Source organism: Podarcis gaigeae (genome assembly GCF_964106915.1).
Source record: "Podarcis gaigeae genome assembly, chromosome: 13".
NCBI lineage: Eukaryota > Metazoa > Chordata > Lepidosauria > Squamata > Lacertidae > Podarcis > Podarcis gaigeae.
Genome location: NC_139689.1, coordinates 26,001,411 through 26,018,005, shown reverse-complemented (window position 1 = coordinate 26,018,005; position 16,595 = coordinate 26,001,411). Strand labels below are relative to the sequence as shown.

At 44.2% G+C, this 16,595-nt stretch overlaps 1 protein-coding gene across 2 annotated transcripts in view; it reads right to left on the bottom strand.

Annotated features, from left to right (window-relative positions):
• LOC310829636 (olfactory receptor 6F1-like) overlaps positions 1–11,532 on the bottom strand; it is a 29,101-nt gene extending 17,569 nt beyond the window's left edge. The window contains exon 1 of one of the 2 annotated variants that reach the window (XM_083708348.1): positions 11,464–11,532. The gene's annotated coding sequence lies outside the window, so the exon portion shown is untranslated. The remainder of the gene's footprint in view (positions 1–11,463) is intronic. The other variant, XM_083708349.1, reaches the window with a different exon arrangement.
• Positions 11,533–16,595: the final 5,063 nt, after the last annotated feature.

The following is a 16,595-nucleotide window of genomic DNA, read 5'->3' as shown; positions in this document are numbered from 1 at the left end:
TAATAAAATTCATTCATACATTTCATCGGGTTTTCCAACATACACTAAATCAGTTTATACAGTCTGATTTTGCTGATACTTCTTCCCATTTGTTGATTCCAAAATAAAGACATACCAAGCTGTCTAAAAGTTTCTGATTGCCAGGAGTTTTTTCTAAATAAAATGTAGAACTGCACAGCAAGATGTGATCTGAATTCACATGGGTAATGTACATTGTTGCAACCCTCCTGAAAATCACATGTCTTCTGGTGTGGATAAGTGTTCCCACATCACATCTTGGAAAGGCAAGAACATTCATTTATCTAACAGGAGATTTTGGATATACTGATAAAATACAGACCAGACCTATGTCAGACATGGAATGGATCCTTAAGGATCTCATGAAAGAAGTCAGTGAATTAATGCTGTCGCAAACTGTATGTAAATGAATTGCTTCCAGGAACCTAGGCTGCAACCTAGGTCAACTCTTCTAACTTGAAATCTGTCCATGTGAAAGCACCTTTACACCTTGATTCTAAACACATTACAGTGGTACCTCGGGTTAAATACTTAATTTGTTCCGGAGGTCCATTCTTAACCTGAAACTGTTCTTAACCTGAAGCACCACTTTAGCTAATGCGGCCTCCTGCTGCTGCCATACTGCTGGAGCACAATTTCTGTTCTCATCCTGAAGCAAAGTTCTTAAACCGAGGTACTATTTCCGGGTTAGCGGAGTCTGTAACCTGAAGCGCATGTAACCTGAAGCGTATGTAAGCCGAGGTACCACTGTACTTGGAAGCAGGTCTCACATTTATTTGTAATATGCTGACAGATTCTGGTGCTAGTTTTCAGCAGTACAGCCCAATAGGTAGAGATAGTAGAAAATTTATAAGCTATGCCACAGGTTACTGTTTCACAAGTTCTTTCATGGAAAATGCCATCAGCACTGGTGTGCTAAAAAGACATATTCAAGCATTACAAAAGCCTAACCACAACAGTCCCACTCCCTTCACCCTGATCTTGCCACATTTACTGGTGAGGTCTCAAGAGAGCTTATAAATATGCTCATCTGAATATGTGTATAACCCTCTTCTTAATCAGTGGTCCAAACACATGCAAAATCCCAAAACTGTGAAGCACTTCAACTTGCCATTAAAAATGACAATGTGAAGGGTGGAGGGGCTGGGCCTGTCAGACATATCTCCTCCACACATTGAATTTTGTAATGCCTTAAGAGTGATCAAAACTGGGATGTCTGAGATTCAAATCATCAATCTGTCATGGAGCTCTCAAGGAAGACTTGGGCCAGTCACTATCTTTCAACTCAGCCTACCTTACAACTAGATACCTTCCAAATGGTGTTGGATTGTAACTCCCAACAGACCCTGCTAGCATGGGCAATGCTCAGGGACAATGGGAATAGTAGCCCAGTGACATTTAATAAAGCATCATAGTAAAGGACAGGTGGCCATACACTCACCAAAATAGCCTTGTGTGCCAAATGGGGAGGCCTCAAGGGCCTAATTAAACCAATGGGTTGTAGGCTTCCCACTACTGGTGTACAGGATTGCATTGAAGAGAATTAAAATGAAGATTGGCTGTGTCTGTTCACATGGCCTGGTGGTGCACTATCAGTGCCTCCATCCATGATAAGCCCTTAATGTAATTTGGTAAGAGCAGAATCCAGTCTCATTACCATTGAACACATACCCTCCAACATTTTTCGAATGAAAATAGGGACGTCCCATTACATAATGATAATTTTACTATTTACATCCCACACATCTTACTGGGTTGTGCCAGCACTCTGGAAAGTTTCCAACATATATAAAACACAATAGAACATCAAACATTTTAATCAAATCTTCCCTACACAGGATTGCCTCCAGATGGCTTGAGGGTTGGATAACTCCATACCCTCCAACATTTCTCCAATGAAAATCGGGACATACTAAGGAAAAGCAGGACATTCCAGGATCAAATCAGAAACTGGGACAGCTTCTCTAAATCTGGAAAATAGGGATACTTGGAGGATCTGTTAACATATTAGTTAGCTGTTAGATATCTTGAGTATATATACATGCTTTGTGAATTCAGAACATATTGATTTCAATAGGATATTTCTTCCCAATATAAATATCTTCAGGAGAAGGATTTTCTTCAGAATCCCAGTGAGGGAAAATATATTAAATTTCCCCTTCATACCTGCTGCTATTAATACTTTGAAAAGAGGGCAGGATTTTTTGGTACACGTTTTACATCACATTTATTGATCCACATTATGTTTTGATCCACTCATTTGTTTTTGATCCACCCATATGTTTAATGGTTCTAGTATATACAGTACAACCATTATCCAAGATAAATTAGGGAGTGGTTTGTGAAATACCATTCTATTAATTGTCATATATGTCCATAGTGTACCTTGGATTCAAACACCAGCTTCAAGCATCACACCCAAACAAAAACCAGGAAATTGATTTGGGTCTTAAATAGAGACTGATCATTGCAGGAATGACCGCTCCCCACTTAAAACGGGGGGCGCCCTTTGCGTGGACGCGTGCAGCCCTGGATCTGGAGTGGCCCCATCAGCATAGGCTTTGCCTTCCCTCAGGTGGGATACCTGGAGGTCCCCGCCTACCCCAGTGAGTTGTCCAATCCCACCTGGGGGAAGCGTTGCCAGGGAAACCAGGCCAGGTAGGGGGAGGGATTACCTGCCCACACAATAGAGGGTGGATCTTAATTGGTAATCCTCACTTGGCTCCAGAGCTTCTCCCACCCTACCCACCCTCAGTTAATGTCTTCTTTTGCAGGTTAACTTTTCTTCATAGGTTTTGCAGGTTAACCTGTCTCCACAGGTATGCGGGCGCTGCTACGATAAGGTCGCTGTTAAAGGGCCGGAAAGGAATTTCCCTGCATTGGCAGGTTTCGCCTTTCCCGTAGCAAAACGTCACAACTTTGGCGGTATCAGGCCTTGGGCGGAATCCTTTAGTCCATCTTCCTCTTTGCGGCGGCGATACCAGGGTTCCCCGTTAAAGGGGTTTTTGAAGGGAGGCTTTGGCCGTACGCCGAAAGGTCGTTATTGCTCTCCCCTGCGGCGGCGTAACGGGGGCGGCTATCTCTGCTTGAACATATGTTCTCCAGAGCCGGCCCATTCCCCCCCCCACACACACACTGGATAACCCTGATGCTCCCTAGGTCCCCGGCTGGGGACTAGGGAGGGAGAACGCCCAATGCCTGAGCCAAGGTCTACCCACATTTGAAATTTAATAAAGTTGTGGCCAATTTAATCCCATAGCACGTTGTCTAGAGTTGTTATTCCACATGACGGGGGGGACCGCTCGGGATCTGGGGACTCCGCCTGTCCACGCAATGTTACATCATCTGTTTTCATAAGATACTGACCAGGAAATAAAAGAACTATTGAAGACACAACCTACCTTCTAACTCTTCTGGAAAATGTCCTCCTCATTGTGACCATTTCATTGAACAACCACCTTCATACTCCCATGTACTTCTTCCTAGGAAATCTCTCTCTTTTGGAAATATTCTATGTCTCAGTAACAATGCCCAAATTCAAAACAAAATAAAAAAATTCCTTCCAGTGGCACCTTAAAGACCAACTAAGTTAGTTCTTGGTATGAGCTTTCGTGTGCATGCACACTTCTTCAGATACACTGAAACAGAAGTCAGTGACTGAAGAAGTGTGCACTTCTGAAGTGTGCATGCACACGAAAGCTCATACCAAGAACTAACTTAGTTGGTCTTTAAGGTGCTACTGGAAGGAATTTTTTTTATTTTGTTTTGACTATGGCAGACCAACACGGCTACCTATCTGTAATGCCCAAATTGTTATCAAATCTGTTGTTGGGTGAGAAGACAATCACTTTGGAGGGCTGCATCACTCAGCTGTATTTTTTCTTATCTTTGGCTTCTTCTGAATGCTTTCTCTTGGCAACTATGGCCTATGACATGTATTTGGCCATTTGCTACCCATTACATTATGCAACACTCATGAATCACAGAGTTTTGTGAACTTTGAGGAGATTCAGCAGCTGCAGGACTGTTCCTAGTGATTTGTAATCCAACAGTGAGTAAATGAAACTGATATGCTACTGATTCTGCTTCAAAGAGCAGAAACTAGACCAACCTGTTTGACCACAAATACAAAAGCTAGACCGGTAGTTATGTGGGCTTTTGCTTGCTGAAGTAAGTACATTGACAGGATGACTGCCAAATGAGGTGACAAATGGAGATAAGTTTAATGCATTTAACCATGGAATAAAATGAGGATCTGTCAATCCCCTCCCATATCCTCCTTCAGCGAGCTTTGTTTTGATATGCATGGAGACATTTTTATTCCGAAACCAACTTTTTTCCTTATAAAAAAGGTCATTTTTATTCCTGTACAGTAGTACCTCGCAAGACGAATGCCTCGTAAGACGAAAAACTCGCAAGACGAAAGAGTTTTTCGTTTTTTGAGTTGCTTCGCAAGACAAATTTCCCTATGGGCTTGCTTCACAAGACGAAAACATCTTGCAAGTTTGTTTCCTTTTTCTTAAAACCGTGCATTCACTTTGATGAGCAACTCATAGCACGCGGTGTGGTAGCCTTTTTTGAGGTTTTTGAAGACTGGTGATTTTTGAAGCTTTTCCAAAGTCCGTGCTTCGCAAGACGAAAAACTCGCAAGATGAAAAAACTCGCGGAACGAATTAATTTTGTCTTGTGAGGTACCACTGTACTGCTATTGATCCAATGTTGCTATACAGAATTTTAATGTTAGGGCTTTGTGTTTTTCTTAATTGTCAGTTATTTTAAGGACTGTTATTCTTAGGTTTCACAAGCTGTCGAGTTTAATGCATTACTTAACAATATCTAATTAATAATGACTAATGTTTTTCTTTCTTTCTCAACAAAGAAAAAAGAAAAACCTTTTCCATTTATTGTTCTCGTATTTATCTTGCGATCTGTGAAGAAAAAACCTGCAACAATTTCTCTCCCACCTTTCCTCCATCTGGTTATACTACTCTGACATAGCAATGTCAGAATTTCTAAGCTTACATCTTGCTTAGAGTGTCTGAACAGAATTATGTTCACCTGTTTGCATATTCATATACTGTACACATTTTGCATTAAAGATTAGACATCAGTTTTGCAAGATTCAGCTCTGGTCAAAAATCTCTGTGTCTACATTAGGAAAATAATAATAATCTGCATCAAAAATGTATACCATACTCCTAGGATATAGGAGGAACTTTGCTCTTTCACATCAATGACCAGTTCAGTGGGAGGCAAGTCGCATTGACTGGATGTTCTACTGTGAGTGCTAGCACAGTCTTATTATGTGTGTTTACTAAGAAGTATGTTTGTGTGTGTTTAGTGGAGCCTACACTGTAGCATAGCTGTCAACCATCCCTTATTTGGCGGGAAACTCCCTTATTCCAGTGCCTTGTCCCGCTGCTGTCCCTTATTGATGATGTCCCTTAAATTTCCCAGGTTTCATGCTCACCTGGCTCGGGAGGGAAGCAGCGGCTCGGGGTCCTCCGCCGTGAGAGAGAGCACGTGCACGAGCTGCCACATCTCCATCTCTCGCTTTCCCCCCTCAGGGGCGTGTCGTGAGGAGATGGGTGACAGTGGGCGGGCAGGCAGCCCCTCTCTTATGAGACTTATGCTGTGCTGCCAGGGAAAGCCGGAGGTGGTGGCGGCAGCAGTGGCGGTGGCCTGAGGAAGGAGGAGGAGGAGGGGATGGGGAGGGATGCAGAAGGGTGGTGCTTCAGTGGCCGCCGCAGCGCTGCAACCGCCTCATGCCAGCTCGTGGGCAGTGTGGGCGAGAGTCTCTCTCCCTCCCCCCCTCTCTCGGGCGGGTAAGGGCCGATGGAACTCCTCGCGCCAGGACGGTGGCAGCCCGGACGTGCTGCTTAGCATACCCTCCAAGCAGTGCAGCATCTTAATGTAGTGATTCCCCCCTCTGCAACCTTTTTATAACTCTATTTTTATAAATCATTTGTCCATCCATAGTTCAAATTTTTACTACAAGTTTTCTGTCAATCCTACCAATGTATGCAACTCTTTACAATAGCTTTTCAAACTAAATTATAAACTTTCCCCATTCTTTATTAAAGAGGTCCTCTTCCTGGTTTCTAATTCTGCCTGTAAGCTTTGCCATCTTGACGTCATTCATCAATTTTGTCTGCCACTCTTCTTTGGTGGGAGTTGTAGACCCTTAGGATCATGTAGCCCAACCCCCTGCAAAACACAGTCAGTTGCAGCCAAAGCAACATGGCTCCATCAGTGGCAGATTTCTGTATAAGCTTAGCAAAAATCCCTTATTTTGGCTGCTGATCCCTTATTTTCAAATCTGTAAGTTGACAGCTATGCACTGTAGTGAGTTTATTTACGGTTGCAGCCTTAGGCTAGGCTGTTGTTCTGGCTATATTATTGTTTTCAATGCTGAATATACTTCTCCCCCACGCTCCACCCCCAAAATGACCCCTGGATTTTTGAATTTTATTGATATTGATGCTGCATTTTATGTTGTATTTAATCTGTTTTAAAGTCACAATTTAATCAGTGTTTTATATTTGCTGTTAGCCGCCTGAGCCTGGTTTTTAAATCGGGAAGGGTGGGGTATAAATAAAAATTAAAAATAAAATAAAATAGATGCAATGTACCAAGAGCATTATTCTTCTGATGTCTAGCTAACTTAAGTGCCAGCACTTCAAAGCACATATCTGGATTTTCTAACTGAGATGAACTGCGAAAAAATAATCTCTAGACTGAAAGAGCAACTCTGTCTAGCCATATTTCCTACAAAAAAAAAAGCTGTAAACAGTGTCAACCTATAAAATCATTACACTTTGTTTCATTACGCAGTGTTCCTTTAATTGCAACTTCTTTCTAAAAATGAAACTTGTGCAATTAATCACCCAAGGCTATCTAGAAGTTAATGAGATGTGTCTCCCCAGATGATTTTTCTTGTAAATTCCTTGTTCTCTAATAATACTTCTGAGAATTTTGACTCTGGGCAGCAATGATTGGGTCCACAGTGACTAATTCAGCTTCAAGCTCTGTGGAGCAGAAATGCTGAGATTTTGATTAATCTCCTGAGATACTAAAGCAACATACAATGTGACATTTCTGTAACTCTAATGGGCCCCACAGGGAGCTGTTAGCAAAGAAACTTTTTTTCCCTAAGACAAAATGCAGCTCTAAGCAGGGATCTCACTTCATGCTGCTTTTAAAAAAATATCCTAGCACTGACAAACATTAGACAAAAACGGACATAGGTTTTGTGTGAAATATGCTTCTCTCTGTGTCTGGCTATGGACATACACATGCGGTGAATTTTTGCTTTTATACAAGGACACTATGTCATCATTTAAAATGTAATCAAGCATCTCAGCACTCAAAGAAATGGCACTCTGAGTCACAGTGATTACATCCCTGCTTCCTGTCACATGACCAAAATAATGCATGGCTGAAATTTACACAAATTAACACACTATGTCAGTGTTGCTGTGCACATTTCAGTGGTAAAATAAAAGATAGTTTGTGTTCTGCTTCTCCACCTCCAACCCAGAGCAGCCAGCAATATTTGACCATAAAGTTATTTTTTAATTAAATTTATATACCCCCCACACTTTGCATGGTAGTTCACAGTATAAAAACACAAAATTAACAACAACAACAATCCCCAGACACACACAGTCATATTTTAAAGGCCATAGATGGTTTGATCAGTCAAAGGCCTGGGAAAAGAGGAGTGGTTTTGCCTGGCACCCAAAGATATGTAATGAAGGTGTCAGATGAGCCTCCCTTGGGAGAGCATTCCACAAACAAGGAGCCACACCCTCTGGACCTCAGGGAGGGGACACAGGAAGAAGGGCCTCAGAATATTATTGCAGGATCTGGGTGAGTTCATATGGGGAGAGGCAGTCCTTCAGGTACTGTGGTCCTGAGAGATTGAAGGCTTTATAGGTCAAAAGCGGTGATTTAATTTGGACCCATAAACTAATTGGCAGCCAGTGCAGTCAGGCCATGATTGACGTAATATGTTCAAAATGTTGTGCCCCAGCAAGCAACCTGGCAGCTTAATTCTGCACCAGCTGAAGTTTCTGAACCATCTTCAGAAGCAGCTCCAAATACAATGAGTTGCAGCAATCTAACCTAGAGGTTACCAGAGCATAGACAACAGAAGTTAGGCTATCCCTGTCCAGATAGGGGTGCAGTTTGGCTGAAGCTGATGGAAGGCACTCTGTGCCAGTGATACCACCTGAGCTTCAAGCGACATTGAATGGATCCATAAGTACCTCCAAGCTGCATACCCAGGCCTTCAGAGGGAGTGTAACCCTCTGAACAACACTCCATCAATTTGTTGAGGGAACCTTGCACTAAGCTACTGCTGGATTCAGAGGAGTAGTGGAAAGAGCCAGCTGGGGAGCCTCCAAAGGAATCCGAAAGAGAAGAAGGAGTAGAGCCAGGAGATTGGTGGAGAGATGACAATGAGTGGTCATAGGGACAAGAGGGAGCAGACTAGGGAGAAGGAGGTATCAGAAACTGAAGAGGTAATAGTGTTGTGAGCAGGAAGAGGCTGTGGCAGAGAGCAGTTCAGAATCAGAGGCTGAAGAGGAGGGGGGGCACAAGAGGCAGGCTGCTGAAGAAGCCAGGGGGTCTCTACCAGCTGCTGTGACCTCCCCCCTGGTCTCCCAGAACCCACAAAGATATGAAGAGGGTGGGGGGCCGCTAGGGGGCGCATCAGAAGATGGCTGACAATAACATCTCTCCGACCCACACGAGGTAATTTGGAGGCTATGATGGGAGTAATTAGCCTCCCTACCCCCCCCCCCCAGGATGGTGGGGGGGGACTGCCTTGCCTGCTGTGCCCTATACCATCCCCGAATTTGTGGGGATGGGGCCACTAGGCACAAAGCCCTCCTGTGGGATTCCGGTGCTCCTGGACGCCGTCCCTGATCCACGCCACTAGCTGCAAGAATTTCAAAAGAAACAATTTGGATGAAGGAATGCACATATATCAAGGATGAAGGGGGAGTAAAGACTGCTAACAGAAGAGATCTCTGATAAAATAAGACGAGTCGGAGGAACAAGAGAAATCATGAGAAGATACGCCAAGACTCGGTATGGCAAATGACTGATGGGGGAGGGGGAAAAAACTTTCCTTTCTTTCCTTATGTGATTAAACAAGAATCCCCTCCCTCACGAGTCAGAAATGTCGTTTTAAGGACTTAAGCTGTGGAGCGCAAGGCTTGCGGGCGGCAGCCGGCAGTGTGGAGCACGGGGCACCCTCCGGAGGATGCCCACGTGCTTCACGCAGGTGTCCGCAAGCCTTGCGCGCCCGGGGGAATGCCCCTGGGCGCACCTGGCTTGCGGGTGGCAGCCTGCAGCATGGAGCACGGGGCGCCCTTTGGAGGACGCCCCGTGCTTCGCGCAGGTGTCGGCAAGCCTTGTGCATGGGGGGGAACTCCCCCCGGGCACGCAAGGCTTGCGGGCAGCAGCCTGCAGCGCGGAGCACGGGGCACCCTCCGGAGGAAGCCCCGTGCTTAGCGCAGGTGTCCGCAGCCTGCCACCCGGCACGTGGGGAGCCCTGAAGCAGAACGCCCCTCACACCGGGCAGACATCGGCCAGCCCCACAAGCTCGGGGACAGCGGGAAGGGGCAGCGCCACCATCCCACTGTTCCCCGACCTGGTTTTTTGGGGGGGAATAAAGGGGAAAAAATTCCTTTATTTCCCCCCCCAAAAAAGTAGGTGCGTCCTATGGGACGGAGCATCCTATGGGACGAAAAATACAGTACCACTGTTTGGCTATGCCTTCATATGTACAGCTGTGCACTCAATGTCTCCATTGTTATTGATAATCATACTCTTTCCATGAAGATGGCGAAGGGGGTGACTACTTAGGACATCACGGTCCCTGAGTTAATGAACATGGGGACAATAACACCCCAAATAGGATTTGAAAGTTAGCATCAAATGTGGGAGTTCTTCCTGCAGCAGCTGGCCTTCCCCACTCCTTCATGTAAACATCTCTGCTTGCTCTATCCTCCTGACTGTGAAACTGTGTGTTAGATTTTTTTTTTTTAATGTGATAAAGCTTTTTAGGTAATATACTTGAGTGAGAAGCTGCAGCTAGCAGAGGAGTTTTTAAAATGATAATTAAGTAGCAACTAGTTAATAAGACTTGATTAAAAAATATTTATGATTTTGGGCTAGTGGAGCCAGAGGCTAGGCAAATGTACACATTATTGGTAAATAAAAAAATACCTCCCTGCTTCAACAAGTAGCTGATGAATTCGATTTTACAGTCATACTGTATTAATTAATTGAAAGCTACGTGTAAATTCCCTTCCGAGGGCTGTAAACTGGCTGGAAGCCTAGAATATTCCCATTCCACTCATGAAATAAAAGGTAAGTTTAGAAACAAAGTTATGTGCAATGGTAATAGGACCTACTGGGAGCTATTAGTAGAAACAATGTTGGGGAAAGCTTAGCTCCAAGTCGGGATCCCATTGAGAGTGATTAAAAAGGAAAAGCGGCTTGATGAAATTAACTTGAATGAGCAAGACCAGAAAGGAAAACGAAAAAAGTTACCACCAAAGTGTATTTAGGAGGCAAAGCTGGGCAGGCTAGATGTCAGGTCACTTAATTGTCTCTCCTGAGGACAGCATAGCAACTGTTGATAAATTCCTTTAGACTTCTAGAGAGTGAAGGAATGTTTGCATTAACATTGCATTGAGCAATGGAGCTTGAGCAAAGAGGCGAGCATCTCCCCAGCAGGAAAGACCTTTGTGCTTTTAGCATGATTCATTTCTGTCTAGGGTGCTGCAGAAGTGTCAACATACTAGAATATTATACAAAGTCACTGTGGATTCTGTAATGTTCCTGTATTCAAGCTAATTTGGTGGAAGGGAGCACAAAGCAAGCAAGCAGCATTTCAAACAGGTAGTCTCTTGATCCCAGAAGGATGCTGAAAAAAACAATTTTATGTAGGTACCTAGTTTAAATACATATTCTACCCTTCATCCTAAGGCAGGGGTAGCCAGCATGGTGCCTACAGGTACCTACAGGTACTTACATTCCTATAGTTGACTCCTTCATAGACCTCAATGTCTCCACTTCCATTTCCCCACTGAAAATAGGTTTGTAGTCAATTAACTAGATTGTGGAGGAAGGGTGCCTGGTTGGCAGGGCTGAGGGAGTTGTTCCATCTTGCAAATGTTCCCATTGGCCCCAAAAGGTTGGTGGGTTACAGCATATATACAGTAGATAGCTGCAGATAGATACAGTAGTAGCTACAGTAGTAGCTACAGTAGATAGATACAGTAGATATATATATAGTAGTTAGTAGTAGATAGCTACTATATACAGTAGATAGCTGCCAAAACAAATATTTTAAATAAAAATAAAACCTTAAAACTAATAAGTCAGACAATCACAATGTTTGCCATATCTCAAGATACAAAAACTTACTAACAGAAATGGTCAAAATGTTTCAGCTTCTGCCTTCTTCAATGCCACAGCTGGGGTCCAGACCTACACAGTTCAATAAGGAGGGGGATACAAATCAGTAGGGAATTCCAAATCATTGGGCTCACAATACTAAATGCATGATTCCTGGTAGATATGAGCCATGAGCCATGGGGGACCACTAACAGTAACTCTTCCCAAGGCCTTGTATTGAGAGTGAGCAATCCCACATTCCAAGTTCCAGGCCTTAGAAACAAGGATAATGCACCAAGTTTCATAGCTAATGAATTGATAAACTAATTGTACCAGTATGTGTGTATGGTCTGGTAACACCCTAGAAACACTAGCTTTCTCCAACGAACCCTGGAAACTGTAGTTCCCACCTCACAGTGCTATAATTCTCCAGTGGCGTAGTGTGGGGGGTGCAGGGGGGGCCGGGTTAGGGGGCACAAATCCACGGGTTAGGGGGCGCAAATTACTTGCCTTGCCCCGGGTGCTGACAACCCACGCTACGCCACTGTAATTCTCAGCATATTTAGCAAACTACAATTTCTTGGCCCTTTTGGCAGAAATTCATCTTTCCATGGGTGGGTGTGGCAGTTTCCTCTGAGATCTAGAACACAGAGTGTTTGGCATAAAAACTGAAAGGAGAGGTTAAGGTAACTAAGCGATCTCTTGCGTCATGCAATATAAGCAGGGGTGGAAATTAAGATAGGTATTGGTCAACCCTTGCCAGGATTGGGAAGCTGTGCCCCTCCAGGTGTTGCGTAGCAAGTTCCTGCCTCCCCCCAGTGGAAATAAAGACACATGACATAAATATTTAGGTTAATGGGCAAAAAATGGCCACAACTTTATTAGTTACAGGAATGAGCGGTATTGGCTTAGGCATTGGTCCTAACCGACTATCTGGCTTCAGCCCAATTGCTTGAAGACTGGGAAGGGTTAACCACCAGTAGGGGGAGTCCTGCTGATGCACATCAACTAGGAAATCCTCTGGGGTCACCGCTCGGCGAGTGCCTTAGGCCCTCACCTCCATAGGCTTCGGACAGGACCACGAGCTGAGGTGGGAAAAGAGGGAGATCCCTGGCCTCACCAGTGTGATATTGGGCAAGCCATGCCCCCCCCAGCTGATTGGCTGGCCAGGGGGTGACGCGGTCAGGGATCCCCTCAATCATGTGGAGGCTGAAAGTGATTTTGTTGGACTACAACCCCCATCACCCCTGACTTTTGGCCATGCTGACTGAGGCTGAAGGGAGTTTCAGTCCAGCAATATCTGGAGGCCAGAGCTTCCCTATCCCAGACATGGAGGCATCTTCAGTGTGAAGTAATAATTTCCCAATCTACCCCTGACTACCAGCTGACTGAAGGGAACATCCCTTCGGCCATGGGTGCTTCCCCCCACACAAACAAACCTCTTTCAAATCAGGATCAGAGACAGGCAGGCTAGAAATAGGTATGTTTTTCTTTCATGCGTCAGACTGATTTTCAGACAGTTTTAAAGCACTGGCAGATTTAGGAATGAAACTCTGAGGCTGTGTCCTCATGCAGTTTTTGATTAAGCGTGTTCTCCTTCATGGAGAGCACATGTTGTGGTGGGGTCTAACAGGACACCCCCTCTTGGTTATTGGACGGGACCATGACTGTGATTGGGCCAATTTGGGTTGTTGGGGAAATTTTGATGTTACCATTTAGAGGGTTGGCCCAAAGGTTATATATTCTTGGCACGCAGCTTTTTTCAGTCTCTTTTGCTGCATGCATCGGATCGCCCACCCACCCTCCCTAATTTAGGGCTGTTGCATTTGACATTGCTATGCCTGTCATGGGGTCATCTGCTTTTAGGGCAGGGGCCTGGTAGGAATTTTGTCCATTTGGCAGATTGGCTGGTACCATTTGGTTTTTGCCTAAAGGTAAAGGTAAAGGTACCCCTGCCCGTACGGGCCAGTCTTGACAGACTCTGGGGTTGTGCGCCCATCTCACTTAAGAGGCCAGGGGCCAGCGCTGTCCGGAGACACTTCCGGGTCACGTGGCCAGCGTGACATCGCTGCTCTGGCGAGCCAGAGCCGCACACGGAAACGCCGTTTACCTTCCCGCTGGTAAGCGGTCCCTATTTATCTACTTGCACCCGGAGGTGCTTTGGAACTGCTAGGTTGGCAGGCGCTGGGACCGAGCAGCGGGAGCGCACCCCGCCGCAGGGATTCGAACCGCCGACCTTTCGATCGGCAAGTCCTAGGCGCTGAGGCTTTAACCCACAGCGCCACCTGCGTCCCTGGTTTTTGCCTACTGCGTAGCAAATCATCACAACTTGTAAGGTTGCTGTTAGGCATTGGTTAAAATTTGGTTGGTGGAGGGGTAAGGGTTGGCTGTGCCTGCCCCTCCAATGCTGCTGCTGCAAGGGAATTCCGTTAAAGGAATCCAGGGGTTTGCCATGCTTTTGTCTGCATCCCTGACAAGGGGCTAGGGTCGTGCAAGCCCCTGGGAGCATGCAGGGAGGGGTGACGGTTGTTGGGATACTGCCAGGGAGACAAAGGCCATCATGATCCCATGTCGATTCCGGACGATCCATCGATCTCCCGTAGACACGCAGTATCATTCAATTAGTGACACGAGCTCCAGAAATAGCTTGCCACATTCCAGAGCTGGTGCACTCTCTATCAGCAGAATTCGCACAGCGAAAGATGCACACAGGAGAGCATTATTTTCAACTTTATTCAGCGTTGGTCAGAACAAAGAAAACATGACTGCCTGCGTTGATGTCTCAGGCACAGAGAGAGAAAACAAAAGCAATAGACAAAACAGAAACATCCTGTGAGCAGGAAATACGCAGGCTTTCACTGGAATCCGGAAGTCAGTTCTGTCCCAGGGCGGGGACAGATAGTTGTAACCAATGCCTAAGCAACCACTCACATTATGTATTTTAATAAAGTTGTGGCCAAAATTATGCCAAAAACCTAAAACAAAAATTCAATGTGAATTGTGATTTATTTGGGGGTGGCTTGGGGACCTCGACACGCAACTGCTGATTCTGGCTGCAGCTGCTCTACAATCACTGGATGGTATATTCAAATACTAACAAGATTAAAACCAGGACACTTGGTGGCAGCATAGAATAAGAAATGGACCCTAGCTGACATACCTAACAACTGAATTACATTATTATGATGTTATTAAGGCCTACTTGGATTATAACAACATTTTATTGGGGGTGAATAGTTGCATTTATTTTTCTCCCAAACTAAGCCCATTCCAACACAGAATTAGATCCAGGAAAGGCTTTGTGACTAACGCTGAAATCCTGTTCATGTTAATTCAGAGCTCTATTCCACTGTTTTTAATAGGGCTTAAGTATGCTCAGAATTGCAAACTAAGGCCAATTCTGTGCACACTTTCTTGAGAGTAAATAAGCAAGAAAGAGAGCACATATCAATCTAAGCATGTTTACTTAGAGAATTGTAATAAAATTTATTTCCATTTAGAATTGGATCATCTCTCATTCATCATGTGAGTCTTCATTATTTTATTAGACAATTGAATAAATCTAAATACATATGCATATGATAAAATCCCCCACCCCCTGCCAGTCTCCCCTGCATGAAGTTAGGACCCCCCAAAAGCAGTTGTGTAATTAAAAGAAGATGATAAGAATCAGCAAAGCAATTCTGTGGCTAACTGAACAATTCCTTTAAATAGGGTCTATTAATGAAGTTCACACTTTTGACAACCAGTCTGATGCTTTTGCGGAAAAATATTCCTAGACACAAGACTTTTATTTTTTATTTTTAAAGTCCTTTCAGTCTCCCATCTAAATACAGCAAACTGTACATTCCCACCCCCCTCTCCAAGGCTGGATTATTTACTTATATGTGCTTGTGTATCTGTGTCTCCCTTGTACCCATTAGGGACTATTCTCATGCCTTTCTTTTGATATCTATGCTACTGATTACGTCTGCCATTTTAATTTTAGAGAAAGTGTTTAATTTAAAAAGGATCTGTACTGTTGAACAACAGTGGTAACAATACATTGAAGACAAGTAAATATTTTGGAGAGGGTGGTCCCAGAGCCCTAGCGCCACCATCCCGAAGAGGATAAAATGGGCGGACTTTGGTATTCTTTTGCCCTCCCTCCCCCAATGTCTTTCTCTTTATCTGAGCTGGCTCCATGCCTGTTACGTTATATGTGGGGAAACCCATGTGGGGTTCCTCTCTGTGTAAAGTCTTCAAGTTGTTCCTGTGCACGCCTGACAAATCTGCCCCATTGTCAAAATTTATCTTTCCCCCTACCTCCAGTCTCCTTTGTTGTGTGTCCTGGCTGAGGGGAAAAAACATAAGATGGGTGGCCATTGGTCAGGGATGGTCTAGTTGAGATTCCTGCATTGCCACAGGGGTTTGGCTACATGACCCTCAGGGGTCCCTTCCAACTCCACAATTCTCTGGTGCAGGCTTGTGCAGAGTTTTAGGTACAAGTTGGATGCAAGGGGTGCATAGGATTGCAGCCCATCTTATGCACCGTTGGCTCAGGAATAAGTCCCACTGATCAAGATGAGACTAGATCGCTGCTGTGCAGTCCTGTTTTTTGAATAAACATTTTCCTTTTCAGATATTACAGAGCATGGTGAAATTACAATAAATAAAACCTCCCTTTCAGTAGTTTCAAGCACTACAGGTTCCACATAATATCTGTACTGCATTGTTTACTGTGACAGCACCTGCACTTTGGAACTCCCCACCTATTGCAACAAAGCACGTGCCTTTGCTAGACTCTTTTCAGGAACCTGCTAAAAGCATTCTTCTTTAGGCAAGCACACCTAGATGCTTAGGAAGTTTAAGTAAGTTTAATCTTAATATTATAGCTTTTGTATGTTTTAAAGTAGGATTGTGTTTTTTATTTTATTTTTACTGCTGTGGTGTTTCTTTTCCTTTGGTAAACCACTTTGCAGGTATTTAAAAATAAAGTTTATTAAATAAACAAACAAACTATAAACATAAATAAAATAACACAAGCCAAAACACAATCCATCCTGTAGATTTAAGTATCTGTCCATAGTCGCCTACTTGTTATCAGAGGCCCAGAATCCACATTCCTTTGTAAGAAAATATGAAATAACGTAAAACCATTTTTTGTAGACTAATAATAATAA